The following is an 18,230-nucleotide window of genomic DNA, read 5'->3' on the forward strand; positions in this document are numbered from 1 at the left end:
GCCTAGGTTCTATCAGGCTTGCTCCTAACCTCTTATGGTCCATTAAAAAGGCACTATTGGGGGGTAGCTTTTTCATGTCAGAACTTCTCCCAAAATAAGCTTGCCTTACCTTACCCCTGAGGCTTAATTTCTACAGATGACTTGCTAAGTAACAATTAATCCAAAAAGTAATCTGTGAGAAATGAATAATGAAACCATTTACCTCTGCTTTCTATGCTCTGACAACTACCTCCTCTTCCAAACCGTATGGAAGCATTCTAAAAACCATTCCTCCTGTTACCTATCTCACCCCCTCACTGCCACCAAAAAACAAAACAAACACAAAAACAAAAAAAACTTTTGATCACTGGACTGAGTTAACAGGAAGACTGTGTTGCCATAGTAATTAATTAGGGAGATGTTTGAGGGGACATGGATTTTCACAATGTAATCATGTTATATTATGTTTAAAAATGCCCAATAAGCATGTATATGAAACATATAAAAATATGGAATAAATAGTTATCAGAAGAAAGATAGTAATAAGTGAAGGGCTCTATCTTTTGTCCCAGCAAAAAGGCTTTTCTTGGTAAATCCAATACCACTTTACATATCCTCTAAGGATTTTAACTTGATCCTTCCCTTAGAACAGTTGTCAAGAACATTACCATTCTCTCTGGCTGAAAAACTACAGAGTTCTAGTCTTGTGGAAAAACATATATTCTGTGCCAATATAATTTTCAAGTCACATCTTAGAAAATCTAAAAAGATAATTTTCAAAAGGGGCACTAAAAAAAAGTTCCTCTTTTGATATGAGTGTTTTTCACAGGCAAGTATCTCATTGTGAAAAAAGAATTAGTGTTTTGCAATAGTTGGAAATTTTTCCTTGTTTTAATATTTGTAAAAAGAAAATCACATCAATTGATCACTTTTTTTAAAGCGGAAATTTTGCCTGAAAATTAAGCTAAAGTATAGGACACGTTGTTCTCAATTCTGCTGCAATGAGCCCCGTAAGTATTTCATTGTGCATGCAAATATAGGTCCTGGTATTTGTTTTTTGTAAAATAAATAAACAAATACTTCCCGCTTACAAAAAAAGAATCAATGAAGATAAGAACTTTCATGTAATCCTATCTTAAAGACCCCAGGCAACTGAAAAGGAGTATCATAAAAGCATCTTCCTACTAGAGGAAAAAAAAAAAAAAAGGAGGTAATTCTATAAAATCTAAGAAGATAGCTATTAGGAAGCAGAAGTAAAGTTTCCTTAATACTATTAGAATCAGACCTGAAAGGTACTTTGAAAATTTATTTAACTTACTGCTAATCTCTCATCTAAATCACCTTGCAAAGAAGATGCCCAACTACTTTTGTTCATCTCCCAAGCAGAGAAAGATTTCACAACATCCCAAGGAATTTAAAACTGCTTAGAAAATTTTTGGAGGACATTCACTTATGCATATTACGTAAATTTCACCTCTATTCTTTAAATGTACTTATATTCTTAGTGGAGTGCAAGAGCAAGTGGTTGTAACCTTCATATCATGACCTCTTCATATTTGGGTGACTATGGTTGTCTTTCTAAAGTTGTTCTTCCAAAAGCTAAATAAACCCCTGTCTTTATATATGCCAAGAAGGTCATTCAATGTAATCTCTTAAACATTGGAGTGACTTATCTCTGAACCTGCCAAATTTTTTACATCCCCATTTAGCTGGGGAACCCAGATGTCATCAAAATAATGAGGAGAGGGGTGCCTGGGTGGTTCAGATGGCTGAGCATCTGCTTTCAGCTTTGGTCATGATCCCAGTGTCCTGGAATCAAGCCGCCTATTGGGCTCCCTTGTTCACAGGAAGCCTGCTTTCCCTGCTCTCCCACTACCCCCTGCTTGTTTCCTACTCTCGCTGTCTCTCTCTCTCTGTCAAATAAATAAATAAAATCTGTAAAATAATAATACTAATGAGTAGAGACACCTGGATAGCTCAGTCAGTCAAGCATCTGACTCTTAATTTTGGCTCAGGTCATGATCTCAGGGTGGTGAGCTTGAACTCCTACATCAGGCTCTGCCCTCAGCACAGAGTCTGCTTGCAATTCTCTTTCTCCCTCAGCTGTTCCCTCCACTCATGTGTTCTCTACGTCTTTCTAAAAATAAATAAAATCTTTAAAAAATAATAATAATGAGTATAAAGATTATCTTACATCATCTATAAATAATGCATTAATTATCTGAATGATGATTTTAATTTTAATGCTTTTAGTAGAGATTTATGAAGAAAATTATTTAGACTATAATCTGATTCTCAAAACAAACAAAATTTCACAGTAGGTGCCATGGCTTTTGACTGATTAAGCGATAGCTTGATATGTGCATTCAAAAATTGATCATGGCTTCCTCCCATAAGAGAGTAACTGGTACCTCATTAGCCCTTGTTGAAGAAAACAAGAGCACTAATATATCCCTGTATATTCCTATATATTCCTGTGTCTACTAATACACTGGACAACAGGCAGTTTAGGATTATAAATCTGAGAGAAAAGAAACAAATGAGGTAAACTATACAATTGTCTGGGCTTTTTAGCTGGAGACACATTCTGGACTACTGCATAGAAAGGGGATCACAAACAGACTATGGAGGTATCACTGGCTTGACGAGATAGCAGAGTTCTGAGAAATGAAGATGAATGTCAGGTAGAATCTGGAGAATAAAGGAAAAAATAAATAAACAAATAAAAAAGAACTCCCCAAATCAGTATAAGATCCTTTGAGTCTATGGTTACTAAACTGCACATAAGTTGGGAATGAGACATATGAGGCAAAATAAAGAACAACTACTAGGGAAAAAACAAGTGTCAGAGTTTACACAAGGCTGGAAGATACCCAAATTTTAGCTAACAGAGGGAGAAACCTCACTAGGGTATTCAGGGGTATTCAGGTATTCAGGGTATTCAGGAGAAACTCTGAAAGGCCACATCCTTAGGATTAAGGCTAACCTAGCCCTAGCATAAAAATAACTCTGGATGCAATCTAATAAATCTCAGAAAGAAAACAAAAGCTCAAAGAATAAAACCATTCTTCAAGAAATTATCTACTGCCATAACAAAGAGATTTTAAAGTTAGATACAAAATCCAAACTACTCAACATCCAGTTAAGTGAAACAGAAAAAGATGAGCCAAAACCAGGAGGAAAATAAGTCAACAGAAACAAGACAGAGTGCTCGCTTTGACAGCACATATACTAATAAACAAGACAGAAATATTAAAGATTATAGACAGATAAGGAATTTTAAAACAGCTACTAAAAATATATTAAAAATTTAAAAACATGAACAAAAAAAAATAGGAAACAAGGTCAATTAGAACTCCTTGAGATGAAAAATGAAGTATCAGAAGTAAAAAATTCACTGAAATAAGAAATACACAAAAAGAAATTAATTTTACTGTGTTTAAATCATATTTCAATAAATTTGACTCAAAAAAAGAAAAAAATGTACTTAATGGAATTAGGTACTGCATAGGAAAAGACCAGGGAACTGAAGACAAAGCAACAGAAAATATACAAACTGAAGGGAGAAGAAAGGCATAAAAAACAAAAAACCCTTAAGACTTATGGAAGAGTATCTGAAGAGGTTCCAAGACAGAGGGGTAGTAGGTGGGCCTTGAAATTGCCTCCTCATTTGGATACAACCAGATCAACCTTCAAATATTTTGAACAACTAGGAAGAGAATAGGAGGAGTAGGGAAACAATCTGCACAGTTGGAGGGAGAGAATTTGGCAGAGGCAAGGTTCAGAGCCCTGGATTGGGGGATTGGTAGCCAGAAGGGGAGGAAGCCTGGTTCATGGAGCAAATTCAGGAAGAGGAGAAATTTGGAGAATACAGCGGTTTGTGACCACTCAATAAGCCATAGCAAGTGGATCCTTGGGTTGTTCAAGAAGAGATTGCTCCCCTTACTGGAGGGCATTTGGAGAGTATATTTATCCTCTTCAAAGACAAAAGGACAGCTGGGGAGCCACTGAGTGGAGCTCAGCAGCAGAGTCAGAGGAGAACGTAGAGGGCAGAAAATCGCTTTTCAGTGTGAGCCACAATAGTCTTAAACCTCTATGTGCTCACATAGGGCCTGACGTCCTGGGGCTAAACTGAACACGGCACAGAGACTGAAGTGGACTAGGGATAACCTGATCACTGCCTTTTGCTCTCTACCACTATAGGCTTAAACCTCTATGTACGTGGCAAAGAACCACTTTTCTGTGGCTGAACAGAGTAGAGCACAGAGACTGGAGCAGATTGTGGATAACCTGGCCCCCCTTTTTGGCTGTCTGCCATAAAAGATTCAAACCTCTGCAATGGCTTCTCTGGGACAAAGGGGAGTAGGGGACTGAGTCAAGTGAGGATGGCTGATAGCTGGCTCCAGATTTTCACTAAGTGTTACAATAAACTCTAACCTCTATACACACACTGTGCAATGGCTTTTTAGGGAAAGGACAACGCTGGGCATGACCCAAGCCACGCCTGGTGTGGGACAGGAGTGGGTGCACACATTATTAGGCCTTTTAAAACTTGGAGTTTTGAATCCCAGCCACTGGTCAGAGATAAAGCACAGGAGATCTGTGGCTCTGGGCATGCTGATGACCCTGACACAGACAAGATAGGGCAGGGAGCTGATGGGGACCTGGGTCACAGAGATTGCTCACTTTTCTAAGAGGGCCTCTGGAGTAGCAGCTACCAGGAATTCCAATCCCCAAGGACAAAAGGGAACATGATGCCATATTCTACCTCCTCTACCACCCCTCTCTCCTCCTCCCCATCAATACAGACTCCAGAGAGAAACTCAGCACCTCCAGTGGAGGCTGGAGTCCCCTACACTAAACCCCACTGCCCTGACCTGACAGAAGCACCTTTACTAGGGAAAGTCAACTTGTGACCCAGCACAGCAGGCCTCTCCCTCAAAAGAGCAACACAAACTCCCACATCTACAAAGTTACGGATTTAAAAAAAAAAAAAAAAGCTCCAAAATATCAGTTTCTGTCTTAACTTCATAAATGAATCAAAGCATAACTATTTAAAAGAACAAAACTCCCCACTACAAGCAAGGAGGAACTGTGTAGAGGAGGGACCAGTGGGAAAGAACAGCCAAACCACAATAGCAGTGTACATAGCATAGACCAGAATCACTTCCTGAAGTTGTTGTTGTTGATGATGATGATGATGATATTATTTTTGCTCCATTTTCTTTTTTTTTTTCTTTCACTTTCTTTTCTGGACAAAATGACTAGAAGGAGAAATTCACAGCAAAAGAAAGAACCAGAAGTAGTACTCTGCAATAGACATAATCAATACAGATATAAGATGTCAGAACTAGAATTCAAAACAGTGATTATAAAGATACTAGTTGGACTTGAAAAAAGCATAGAAGATACTAGAGAATCCCTTACTGCAGAAATAAAAGAACTAAAATCTAATCAGGCCAAAATTTAAAATGTTATTGCTGAGATGCATTAAAAAATGGAGGTTCTAACTGCTAGGGTAAATGAGGCCAAAGAGAGGGACAGTGATATAGGAGAAGAAATGGTGGAAAGTAAGGAAGTTGAGGAAAAGAGAGAAAAATAACTACTGTATCATGAGGGGAGACGTCAAGAAATCAGTGATACAATAAAATGCAATAATATTCAAATAATAGGGTCCCAGAAGAGGAGGAAAGAGAAAGAGGGGGTGAGGCAGAAAGTTTATTTGAACAAATTATAGTTGAGGCCTTCCCTAATCTGATCTGGGAAAGGAAATAGCATTCAAGTTCAGAAGACACAGAGAATCCACCCTCAAAATCAATAAAAATAAGTCAACACCCTGACATATAATAGTGAAGCTTGTAAATTTCAGAGATAAAGAGAAAATCCTGAAACCAGTTCAAGGCAAGAGCTCCTTAACCTAGGATAATAGAAACAGGCTTGCAGCAGACCTGTCCACAGAGACCTGGCAGGCCAGAAGGGGCTGGCATGATATATTCAAGGTATATATATAAATGAGGAATACAAATAAGGAAAAATATCCAACCAAGAATACTTTAACCAGCAAGGCTGTCATTCAGAATAGAAGAAGAAATAAAAAGCTTCCAGGACAAACATAAACTAAGAGAATTTGTGATCACCAAACCAGCCCTGCAAGAAATATTAAAGGAGATCCTTCGAGGAAAGAGAGAGCCCAAAAATAACAAAGACCAGAAAAGAAAAAAGACAATCTACAAAAACAGTGACTTTACAGGTAATACAATGCTACCAAATTCATATCTTTCAGTAATTAATATGAATGTAAAATGGAATAAATTCCATTTTACACAGGGTATCAGATTAGATTTAAAAACCAGACCCATCAATATGCTGTCCACAGGAGACTTATTTTAGACACAAAGACACTTCCAGATTGAAAGTGAGGAGGTGGAGAAAAATTAATCATGGTAATGGACATCAAAAGAAAGTTGAGGTAGCAATCCTTATATCAGACAAATTAGATTTAAACCAAAGACTGTTCTAAGAGATGGAGAGAGACTCTATATCATAATTAAAGGGTCTAACAAGAAGATCTAACAATTATAAATATTTAAGCCCCTAACTTGAGAGCAGCTAATTATATAAACCAATTAATAACAAAATTAAAGAAACACATTGATAATAATACAATAATAGTAGGATACTTTAACACCCAACTCATTGCAATGAGCAGAGCAACAAGGAAATAAGGGCCTTGAATGACACACTGAACTAGAAGTACTTCACAGATATAGTCAGAGCATTTCCTCCTAAAGCAACAGACTATACATTTTTCTCAAGTGTGCATGGAACATTCTCCAGAATAGATCACATACTGCATCTCAAATCAGGTCTCAACTAGTACGAAAATATTAAGACTGTTTCCTGCATATTCTTAGACCATAATGCTTTAAAAGTTGAACTTAATCACAAGAGAAAATTTGGAAGAAACACAAATACATGAATGTTAAAGAGCATTCTACTAAAGAATGAATGAGTCAACCAGGAAATTAAAGAAGAATTTTAAAAATTAATGGAAACAAATGAACATGAAAACTTGACTGTTCAAAACCTATGTGATGCAGGGACGCCTGGGTGGCTCAGTTGGTTGGACGACTGCCTTCGGCTCAGGTCATGATCCCGGAGTCCCGGGATCGAGTCCCGCATCGGGCTCCCAGCTCCATGGGGAGTCTGCTTCTCCCTCTGACCTTCTCCTCGCTCATGCTCTCACTGTCTCTCTCTCAAATAAATAAATAAAATCTTAAAAAAAAAAAAAAAAAAAAAAAAAAAAACCTATGTGATGCAGAAAAGGCCATCCTAAGAGGGAAGTATATAACAATACTAGTCTTTCTCAAAAAACTAGAAAACTTTCAAACACACAAGCTAACCCTACAAGCTAACCTCCTTAAAGGAGGTGGAGAAAGAACAGCAAATATATCCTAACCCAAGCAGGAGAAGAGAAATAATAAAGATTAGAGCAGAAAACAATGAAATAGAAACCAAAAGAACAGTAGAACACATCAACAAAATTAGAAGCTGGTTCTTTGAAAAAATTAATAAGATCAATAAACCCCTAGTTAGACTTATCAAAAATAAAAGAGAAAGGGCCCAAATTAATAAAATTATGAATGAAAGAGGACAGATCACAACCATCACCAAGGAAACATGAACAATATTATGAACAAGTATATGTCAACAAATTAGGCAATCTGGAAGAAATGGAAATAGAAAATCTGAACAGACACATAACCAGCAAGAAAACTGAAGCACTAACCACAAATCTCCCAGTAAACAGGAGTCCATGACCAGATGGCTTACTAGGGGGAGTTTTACCAAACTTTTACAGAAGAGTTACGACCTATTCTTCTGAAGCTGTTTGAAACAGTAGAAGGGGTAGGAAAACTTTGAAACTTGTTATTTGAGGACCGCATTACCTCCCCAACTCAGACAAAGGCCCCATCACAAGGAGAATTACAGACAAATATCCTTGATAAATAAGGATGCCAAAATTCTCACCAAGACACTCTCTAATAGGATCTAACTGTACATTAAAAACATTATTCAATACCACCAAGTAGGATTTATTCCTGGGATATAAGGGTGTTTTAACATTTGCAAACCAATCAATGTGACACATAACATTAATAAAAGAAAGGACAACAACCATATGATCCTCTCAATAGATGCAGAAAATCATGTGAGAAAGTACAGCATCCTTTCTTGATTAAAACTCTCCACCATGTAGGGATAAAGGGAACATACCTCAGTATCATAAAAACCATCTACAAAGAGCACAGAGCAAATATCATTCTCAGTGGGGAAAAACTGAGATCTTTTCCTGTAAAACCAGGAACACAATAGGGATGCCCACTCAGCATGGTCTTTAGACATTGTACTAGAAGTTCTAGCCTCAGCAATTAGATAACAAAAAGAAACAAAAGTCATTCAAATTGGTAAAGAAAAAATCAAACTCTCACTCTTCCCAGATGACATGATACTTTATGTGGAAAACCCAAAAGACTCCACCCTAAAATTGCTAGAACTCATACATGAATTCAGTGTTTGAGATGGAGAGATTTTTCTGGTTTGCTAAAGAGAAAGGAAAGTCAATCTAATCACATAGGTCTTTAAGAGTAGAAAACCTCTCCCAGCTATAGAAAGAGGATAATGTGATTATGAATAAATGGTCAAAGAAATGTAAAAATGTAGGCAGAGAGGCAGGCAGAGAGAGAGGAAGGGAAGCAGGCTCCCTGCTTTAAAGATAGAGAAATCAGGGCATGAGCCAAGGAATATGTGAAGCCTCTAAAAGCTAGGGGGGTGGGGCGGAATTCCCCCTAGAGCCTCCAGACAGGAACACCACCCTGCTGACACCTTGATTTTGGTTCAGTGAGGAGCAAGTTGGACTTTTAACCTACTGAACTGTAAGATAATAATTTTTTTGTTGTTTTAAGTCACCAGTTTGCAGCAAACTGCTATAATAACAAATGACTACAGATCTTTGAACTCCAATATTAACCAATAATACTTAATTATATGATGCTTTACCTGTGACTATCTAATCCTTATTTTAAGTGTAATTATAACAAGTTTAATTAGTTCCATTGGTGAGATATGGAAATACCTGATACAATTATGTGTCTGGTTTATGTAAGAAAGTAAGGAATTCCAATCACAAATCCCTACACAAGAAATAAGCGTTGGTCTTATATGAAAATACTGGCTAACAGAAATATGCTTATGTTTTATTCAAGTGAAGTATTAATTATATAACATAGTTATAGATCCTAGTTTTACTAACATTTTCACTGAAGATAAACTGTTTTCCCAATCATTGAGCAAAAAGAACTTCCACTGAATTACTAGAAACAGCTCACTGATAACAAAAAATAAGGTTGAAGATCCATGGGCAGGTGAAAGGGCTATGGAAAAATCTTAACACACTCAAAATAATAAATATACTCGAAAATACTAAATGCATAGAAACCTGGTAATGGATTTGGGGAACACCTGATTATATTACTATTTTTTCATGTGATACAATGACTGACTTTTATAATGACAAATATGAATTACCCAAAAAAAATTGAGCTAAGGCTTTCCCATGTACCAAAGAAACAGAAACTTGAGAAATAAGTTTTTAGGAGATTTTCATTAAAACTGCCAAAGTTAAATAAATGTTGATTCTTCAAATAATATTTGATGATTGGAAAATTCCCTTAAGAATCCTAAAAATAGGGGTGCCTGGGTGGCTCAGTGGGTTAAAGCCTCTGCTTTCGGCTCAGGTTATGATCTTAGTGTCCTGGGATCGAGCCCCGCATCGGGCTTTCTGCTCAGCAGGGAGCCTGCTTCCCTTCCTCTCTCTCTGCCTGCCTCTCTGCCTACTTGTGATCTGTCTGTCAAATAAATAAATAAAATCTTAAAAAAAAAAAAAGAATCCTAAAAATAGAAAACAGCTAGAAAAACAACAACCAGAAAACACTTTCATCAGCTATTGGCAATATATCCTAGTGACAAATGAGACTTCTGCCTTCATATTTGCAAGTGTAAAATGTTTGGAACCAATTTAACCAATTTATGTGTAATATTTAAAATGTTATATTAGTTTTCTATAGACCTGCCCCCCAAGTCTTCTACAAAAGAATATTCATATACTTGAGGTAACAGATTTTTCAAACTCAAATGTTCATATAACATTTTCAAATATATGACAGGTCAGATAAAATGTTATATTTTACACTAAGGGAAAATTTAAATGGCTATTAATGACATTAATAATTATAAGGAAGGGCTTTTTTCTTTTCAATTTAAATAGAAAGCTTTTAATGTTTCTGAAATATCAGTTACATTGAAGTCATTTGTTATTCTGGGTTTTAATGCCATGTTTCTGATAAATAATGTTTTTGTTATTTGTTACTTTTATGGCATTCTTTACTAAATCTGTACTGATAGGAAGACAGAGGAGAGCAGGTTATCAGAAACAATAAAATAAATATTTTGAGAAATGACATTTGTAGCCATTTACAAAAGAAAAAAGAAAACCCTAGACAAAAAGTTTAACTCTGTCAGCTTGTACTACTTTCTAAGTCACCTCAACCACATCAGTGCTGATTACGCTCCTTTTCATTTCTTTAAATAGATTACAAGAAAAGAAAGTGGAACAATAATCACAATTTTTTTTAAAAAAATCCAACTAGAAGACTTTCACTCCAGAATTTCACTAGAATTTTCACTCCACCCATATGGCAGAGAAAGAGAGAGACAGAGTGAGAGTTCTGTGTCACTATTAAAAATCTCTTTTCCTCACACAGAAGTTAAAAATTCATGCACTTATTCATTCATATTGCTGGTGATTAGACCTTTTTCTGGGAATCAGTTCACAGCTCATTGCATTGATGACAATTTTCTCCTGGTATGGAAACCAACTCAAAACATTATAAAAGAGTAGATGCAAATGACCTCATAAGGTCATAAAGTACAAGATGAAAAAGACTGATTTGGGAATTAAAAGAGACCTGGGTTTGCACACTAATCCTAATCCATACTAGTTATGTGAACATAAGCAAGGTCCTCTGTGAGACCCTCTGAATCTATTTTTCTTTGTAAAAGAGCTATAATCATATTTATTAGAAACTATAATATCTACTATAATAATATTCACTAGAAGTATAATATTTATTAGAATATGAATTGCAGATAATATTTGCAGTTAGATTGTTTGCAGTAAAACAGGTCTTGGTGAGGTATGAATGACATTTCCATCCCCTCCAATTTATTTCTTCTAAGTTCATAATCATGATCCGCGAGAATCATGTTCTACACAATATAAATGGTACCATGAAAAAAAAAGTACAACAGCCGAATACTTCCAAAATGCTTAAATGTTTAACTTAATATAATGATAAATAAAGACAATAATTCTTGGATGACTTCTTTGACTTCTTAAAAGCCTAAGATGCTGTTTATAGCAAGATAGCAAGGACCTCATTCAAAAGCCATGTTCAGTGTGAGTCTTTCATGTCTTAAGGTAATTGAAATAAAAAACAATAGAAACCAGCAAAGTATAGGAAATTGGAGCAAGGAGGAAAGACAAGAAAATCTGGCATTGTATAACCTAAAAAGTAAATGATAGGAAGGTAATATGTAGTTATTTTCCACTATATTACAATTCAAAATTGCTGACTTTTATGAAGTACATTAAGATTCTTTTCATTCATTTTCTTTCTCAACTTCTCATGAGCTGCACAAGATTTTTTAAACTAAAGCATTAACTCTTCCCCCACTAAGAGGATATATAACTATAAATGGAGGGAGAAAAGTCTACTGTGTGTCTACCACTCAGAGAATGAAGCAATGGAGAATTCAAAGTCTGACAGTTATGTAAGCAAAATTCCTGACCCTCTAAACTGAACCTTCACAGTGGGACTTCATATTTCATTTAAAGTATTCTAGATTTTCAGGGCGCCTGGGTAGCTCAGTGGATTAAAGCCTCTGCCTTTCAGCTCAGGTCATGATCTCAGGATCCTGGGATTGAGCCCTGCATCAGGCTCTTGGATCAGTGGGGAGCCTGCTCCCCCGCCTGTCTTTCTGCCTACTTGTGACCTATCTATCAAATAAACAAATAAAATCTTTAAAAGAAAAAAAAAAGCTTCTGTCTTCTGCTCGGGTCGTGATCCTGGGGTACTGGGATCGAGCCCGACGTTGGGCTCTCTGCTCAGCAGGGAGCCTGCTTCCCTTCTTCTCTCTCTACCTGCTTGTGATCTCTGTCTGTCCAGTAAATAAATTTTTTAAAAAAATTTAAGATTTTATTTATTTCTTAGAGAGAGATCACAAGTAGGCGGAGAAGCAGGGGAAGGGGGAAAGCAGGCCCCACGCTCAGCAGAGAGCCGGATGTGGGGCTGGATTCCAGGACCCTGGGATCATGACCTGAGCCAAAGGCAGAGGCTTAAATCACTGAGCCACCCAGGCACCCCAATAAATAAAATCTTAAAAAAAAAAAAGTATTCTAGATTTTCTTATCAAAATCAACTTTAAGAAAATCATACTGCAAAAGCAAGAGTTTTTTGGGGTGTGGAAATTTACATTATTTTGATTATCTAAGGCACTGGTTCCGTCCACTACCATGGACAACTGAAAGCTGACTTGCTACAACTGAGAATATAGTCTTATTGCATACACGCCTTTAATGATAGCAAGAAATACGGGAGTTACTTATGAAGATTTTTCTGACTAGCACACTTTTCTAAGTAGATTTTTTTTTAATTTTCCTAGAATTCATTAAGAAAATGAATTTCTGGGGCGCCTGGGTGGCTCAGTTGGTTGGACGACTGCCTTTGGCTCAGGTCATGATCCTGGAGTCCCGGGATCGAGTCCCACATCGGGCTCCCAGCTCCATGTGGAGTCTGCTTCTCCCTCTGACCTTCTCCTCGCTCATGTTCTCTCTCACTGTCTCTCTCTCAAATAAATAAATAAAATCTTAAAAAAAAAAAAAAAAAAAAAAAGAAAATGAATTTCTTAGGACTCTTTAAGAAAATAATTTTCATTAAGAAAATAAAATGATATGGACACTGGGTGGTTCAGTTTGTTAGGTATCTGCCTTCTACTCAGGTAGTGGTCCCAGGGTCCTGGGATCAAGCCCCACGTTGGGGCTTCCTGCTCAACAGGGAGCCTGCTTCTCCCTCTGCTTGCCGCTTCCCCTATTTGTGCATTTTCTCCCTCTCTCTCTGAAATAAAAAAGTAAATCTTTTTAAAAAGCAAAAACAAAAACAAATGAAAGAAAATACTTTAAAATTTTTTCCTATAGTTAAGACAGTGATTTTTAGATTTAAAGAATTCTTTAAGGAAATGATTCATTATGAAAATAACTTCTCTAGAATGAAGAAATTTTTTTTTTAGTTTTTAAAGGAAACTTCCCTAAAATTCTTTAAGAAAATCCTTAGGAAAATAGGAACCATATTTTTTATTTTATTTCATTCTAAGATCTGATTCTATAAGGCATGTGGACAAAATCTTTAAACGAATCTGTTTAGTTATATTATTTACAGATCTTAAGATGCCCAAATGTCTACTCCCTTATTTGATCTCCATATGAAAAAGAAATACCCTTCTGAGAATTTCCCATCTGTAAAACATCTTCATATTGATGGAACCTCATATTTTTTACTTGCATTATAGGAAAAAAAAAAAAACTTAGAAAAGGGGAAATGAAAAAAAAAAAAGAGGGAGAAAACAAACTATGGATAGAAGGAAGGGGAACAGAAGGTAGGCGCATGCTTCCCTTCTTCAGCTGCCCTTATCCAAAGTGACCCTTTCATTTTTTGAAGATAAAAGCTAGGGCCATGCCTCTCTTGCTTTCTTTTAGTAGGTCAAATACCCAGAAAAACAATTCTTTTGGCGATGAATACTATTCCACTGTGTATTTTGTCAGAAACTATTTTTTACCAAATAAAGTTAGTTCTGACCCTTTTTCAGCAGTGAAGAAAGGCAGCCTCACAAACATCTACTTTTCAGATTTGATTTTCAGATCCATTGTTTACAGTGGTTGTTTTAGTTTGATAGGGCCTACCATTTAAGGAGATAAATCTTTTCTCTTCCTTTCAAGCATGCAGTAGAACATGAGCTTTGTGATAACTGTTGGTCTTTCCTTCAGTGTAACAAAATTGTTTATAAAAAATGCTGCTTTTTATTCAGTTCAATAACCTCAGATATGATTCTCTTGTGTTTTCTATTTTTCACCAACAATTTTCATTATATTTTATGACGGCATTGGAGCACTGCAGTTCTCGCTTAACCCAGTTTGTCTTAAACAAGACATCAGAATTGTCAATTGCTTGCTTAACCTTAGCCCACATCTCCACCCTCCTTTCATCCTCATTCAAAGGTGTCTCAAGTAATTGTATTTCAGTTGAAGACACTGAAGCTTTCTCTTTAAGATAACCCATGTTACAATGTTCCCATCAAATCTAAGGCCTTGGCTCACTACTTTTCTATCTCCTTTCTCTCCTCTCCCTTGCTCCCTATATCCACAGTAACAATCATGATAACAATACACCCTTTGTTTCAGTTCATCCTTTTCAGTCTTCTCAAGATGTTACTTAAAACTATGTGTTGCAATAAACAAAATCCACTTCCAAAATGCATAAGCAAGCAAGAAGAATTTATCAGAAAGTTGCTAGGTTATCCCACAAAACTAATGGGGAGGAGATGAAGACTGGCCCTATAAAAGACAGGAACCAGGCAAAGAAATAATCCTGGTCATCTCTCTATTTTTGCCTCTATTTTGTGTTTACTTCTTTTGTCTCTTCTTCTCTTAGTCAGCCTGCACATTGTCCTCAGTTGCCTTGTCTCCAGTTCACAAGACCAGCTAGTGCTTTTCCAATCAAATTCCAAATTCTGAGAAGTAAAAACCTGGTAGTTGTCCACCCTAGTCCCCTTGACTACAACCAAGGATTCAGAGTCGCATAGTTCAAATATGACTATCAGGTTCCCATCTTGGGACACAGGTGAATGGGTTTTGAGAGAAAAGGGGTATGTGCTGGAAAGATCCCCCAATGTTCCTACTACTAGGATACAGGTTGTCAAATTAGTCCCATTTTAAATATGTGAAAACTAATGCATGTTTTATATAATGGTCCAAGAAGCCTACAAAAGACACTCCACTCCCTATCATTCAGAAAATTCTAAGGAACCAGGATGGAAAGCCAACTGAATTACTTATTATATAACATTAACTTATTTAATTATCAGAACATCCCTTTGAGGTAAGAATAAAAATTTTCAAAATTTTACAGGGCAGAAGGTGGTTGAGTAACTTGCCCAGAGTCTACACAGTTACTGAATAGAATGGAGAATCTGACTTCAGATCCTGTGTTTTTAAATGACATATACCTTTTGCTTCAGTTATTTGGCCATTGTTTAGAAATCTGATCAAGAAACTTCATGCCCTATCTGTCACCCTACAAACACTTCACTTGTGAGCATAGCATTATGTATGGAGAGATTGAATCACTGTATTGTACACCTGAAACTAATATAATATTGTGTCAACTACACTCAAATAAAAACTTTTTTTTTAAAAGTTCCAAGCAAAAATAATTACATGCCCCAAGCTATAAATAATTCTTTGACTTACCATGTCATACTTCCCAACTCAAAGATAACAATATTCTAGCCTTTTGTTTTCAAAAGAAAAAGGATTTTAAATCAGTGCTGTTTGTCATCTTCTTCCCTTTAAAACCACAGTTTTAAATAAGTTATAAATCTTTGCAAATTTGGATACAATAGTTTCACAGCCACTATCTTCAAAGTGACTCAGTACAGAGAATGTGGTAGGCATCTTTGTCCAACAGTGGTATTGAATATGGCATTGGTCTGAATGATTAATTTTAGTCACTGCAATAAACTGCCCCCAAATCTCAGTGGCTTAACACAATACAGATTTGTCTTTCACTGCATAAATTCCAATGAAGGTGCTGTAGTACTCCTCCAGGTGAAATTCAAGGATCCGGGGTCCTTACCTCATGTGGTCAAGCCATCCTGAAGTCCTTTACTTCCAAGCACTCAAATGAAAGAGAGAGCACTTGGGGAAGGTGAATCAGATACGTAACCAAATACTTAAGTGACGTGTGTCACTTCTGATCGTATACTATTGTCCAGAACTATTCAAATGGCCAATTGAATCACAAGGGGCCTGGAAAATGGAGATGCAACACATGAGCGTGGCTCAGCATTATTAATATTCTCTGTCACAGTCTGTACTTTGGTTATCAAATATCAATTTGATCTCTCCTTTTACCCACCCCCCCACAATAAGTAGACAATCCAAAGACCCAGCCCCCTTAAATACAGCATCGCATGTTCTTTCACTAGCTATGTGGGCAATGTTACTTACCCACACTGTGCTCTGTAAAATTGGGAAAAATCATTGTTCATACTGTAAAAAAAAGTTGTTATGAGAATCCAGTCTCCAAATCCTATCCATTAGATCTAGGCAGTGTATTCCAGTATTCCATTCTTCCTATGAATTGAAATACAGGTTATATATGCTCAGTATACAATGGTAGTACAGAGACAAGACAGTAGCACTGGATGCTCCTTCAGAAAACAGAAAACAGTAACTCATCTGTAGCAATTCTGAATTCTGAGGAAGAGACTATGGAGTCTCCCTGCCCTCACAGGATAGAAACTTATTGTTGCCTTCTGCCAAGAATAGCCTTGTCTCTGGTTCTCTGTGACCTGTTCTAAAACTCTTCTTGGGAGCTGTACAAAATCGTCAGTTACCTTCTACTTATAAAAGGTTAGGGCACAATGATTTTAAGTCTTGAACACTAAGAGGTTTTTTAATTCCATGTTCTGAGTTCCTCTGGCAATATCATTCCTCCAGAAATCTAGTATGCTTCTTAGTTCTGATTGCAACTAGTTCTGTGTGCTAATAGCCATGCTCAAAGTTTATCTTAGATATAATTCTGAACCTGATTTATTTTTTCTTTGCTGGTTCCTACCATATGTCTCCTAATAGTTACACTGTGATTACTTGAGTCTATCTATCACAGTGGATAGGAAGACCACATCCTTAGTCTCCTCTTTGAACTGAGACATTAATTCAACTGAAAAGTTTACAGAGGTTTTGCTCCCCCTAAGCAAGGGGCAGAAGGCAAAGGGCAGAAAGAGGAGAGATCTAGAAGCAATTAGTTTATAAATCCTTGAAGGCGCTGAATTACTGGACTATATTTGCCCTCCCCCTTTTAAAATAGCTCTATTGAGGTATAATTGACTAACATTAACTGTACATATTTAAAATATACCTTTTGATAGTATTTGACATATGTATATGTATATGTATATAAACTACCACCATAATACATATAAAAGTTGGACTTCATCAAAATTAAAAGCTTCAAAACATACTGTTAATAAAATGGAAATACAAGCCACAGAATGAGATAAAATATATGCAAATCACATTCCTCATTAAGGACTTGTGTCCAAAATATATAAAGAATTAAAAACTCAGTAACAACAAAGGAAAAATTCAATTAATATAAAAATGGGTAAAAGGTTTGAATAGACATTACTCTAAAGAAAAAAAAAGGTATCAAATAAACACATAAAAAGATGTCACCCATCATTCGTCATCAGGGAAATGTGAATAAAAGCACAGTGAGATACAGCTATTCTCCTATTAAAAAGCCTAAAATTGAAAAGACTGACCATGTCAAATGTTAATGCAAGTATGGAACAACCAATATCTGAATACAAAGCCAATATTGCATACTTATAAAAATCTTCATCTAATACAAATTTCTGTTTTGGTCACCTGTTTAGCTACTATCAAAACTAACCTCTGGGGCGCCTGGGTGGCTCAGTGGGTTGAGTCTCTGCCTTTGGCTCAGGTCATGGTCTCAGGGTCCTGAGATTGAGCCCCACACCTGGCTCTCTGCTCAGCGGGAGCCTGCTTCCCCCTCTCTCTCTGCCTGCCACTTTGCCTGCTTGTGATCTCTCTCTGTCTCTCTGTGTGTGTCAAATAAATAAATAAAATCTTAAAAAAAAAAAAAAAGTGGGGCGCCTGGGTGGCTCAGTGGGTTAAGGCCTCTGCCTTTGGCTCAGGTCATGATCCCAGGGTCCTGGAATTGAGCCCCGCATCGGGCTCTCTGCTTGGCAGGAAACCTGCTTCCTCCTCTCTCTCTGCCTGTCTCTCTGCCTACTTGTGATCTTTGTCTGTCAAATAAATAAATAAAATC

Source organism: Mustela putorius, unplaced genomic scaffold (genome assembly GCF_011764305.1).
Source record: "Mustela putorius furo isolate JIRA1106 unplaced genomic scaffold, ASM1176430v1.1 tig00537227_pilon_pilon_pilon, whole genome shotgun sequence".
NCBI classification, from domain to species: Eukaryota; Metazoa; Chordata; class Mammalia; order Carnivora; family Mustelidae; genus Mustela; species Mustela putorius.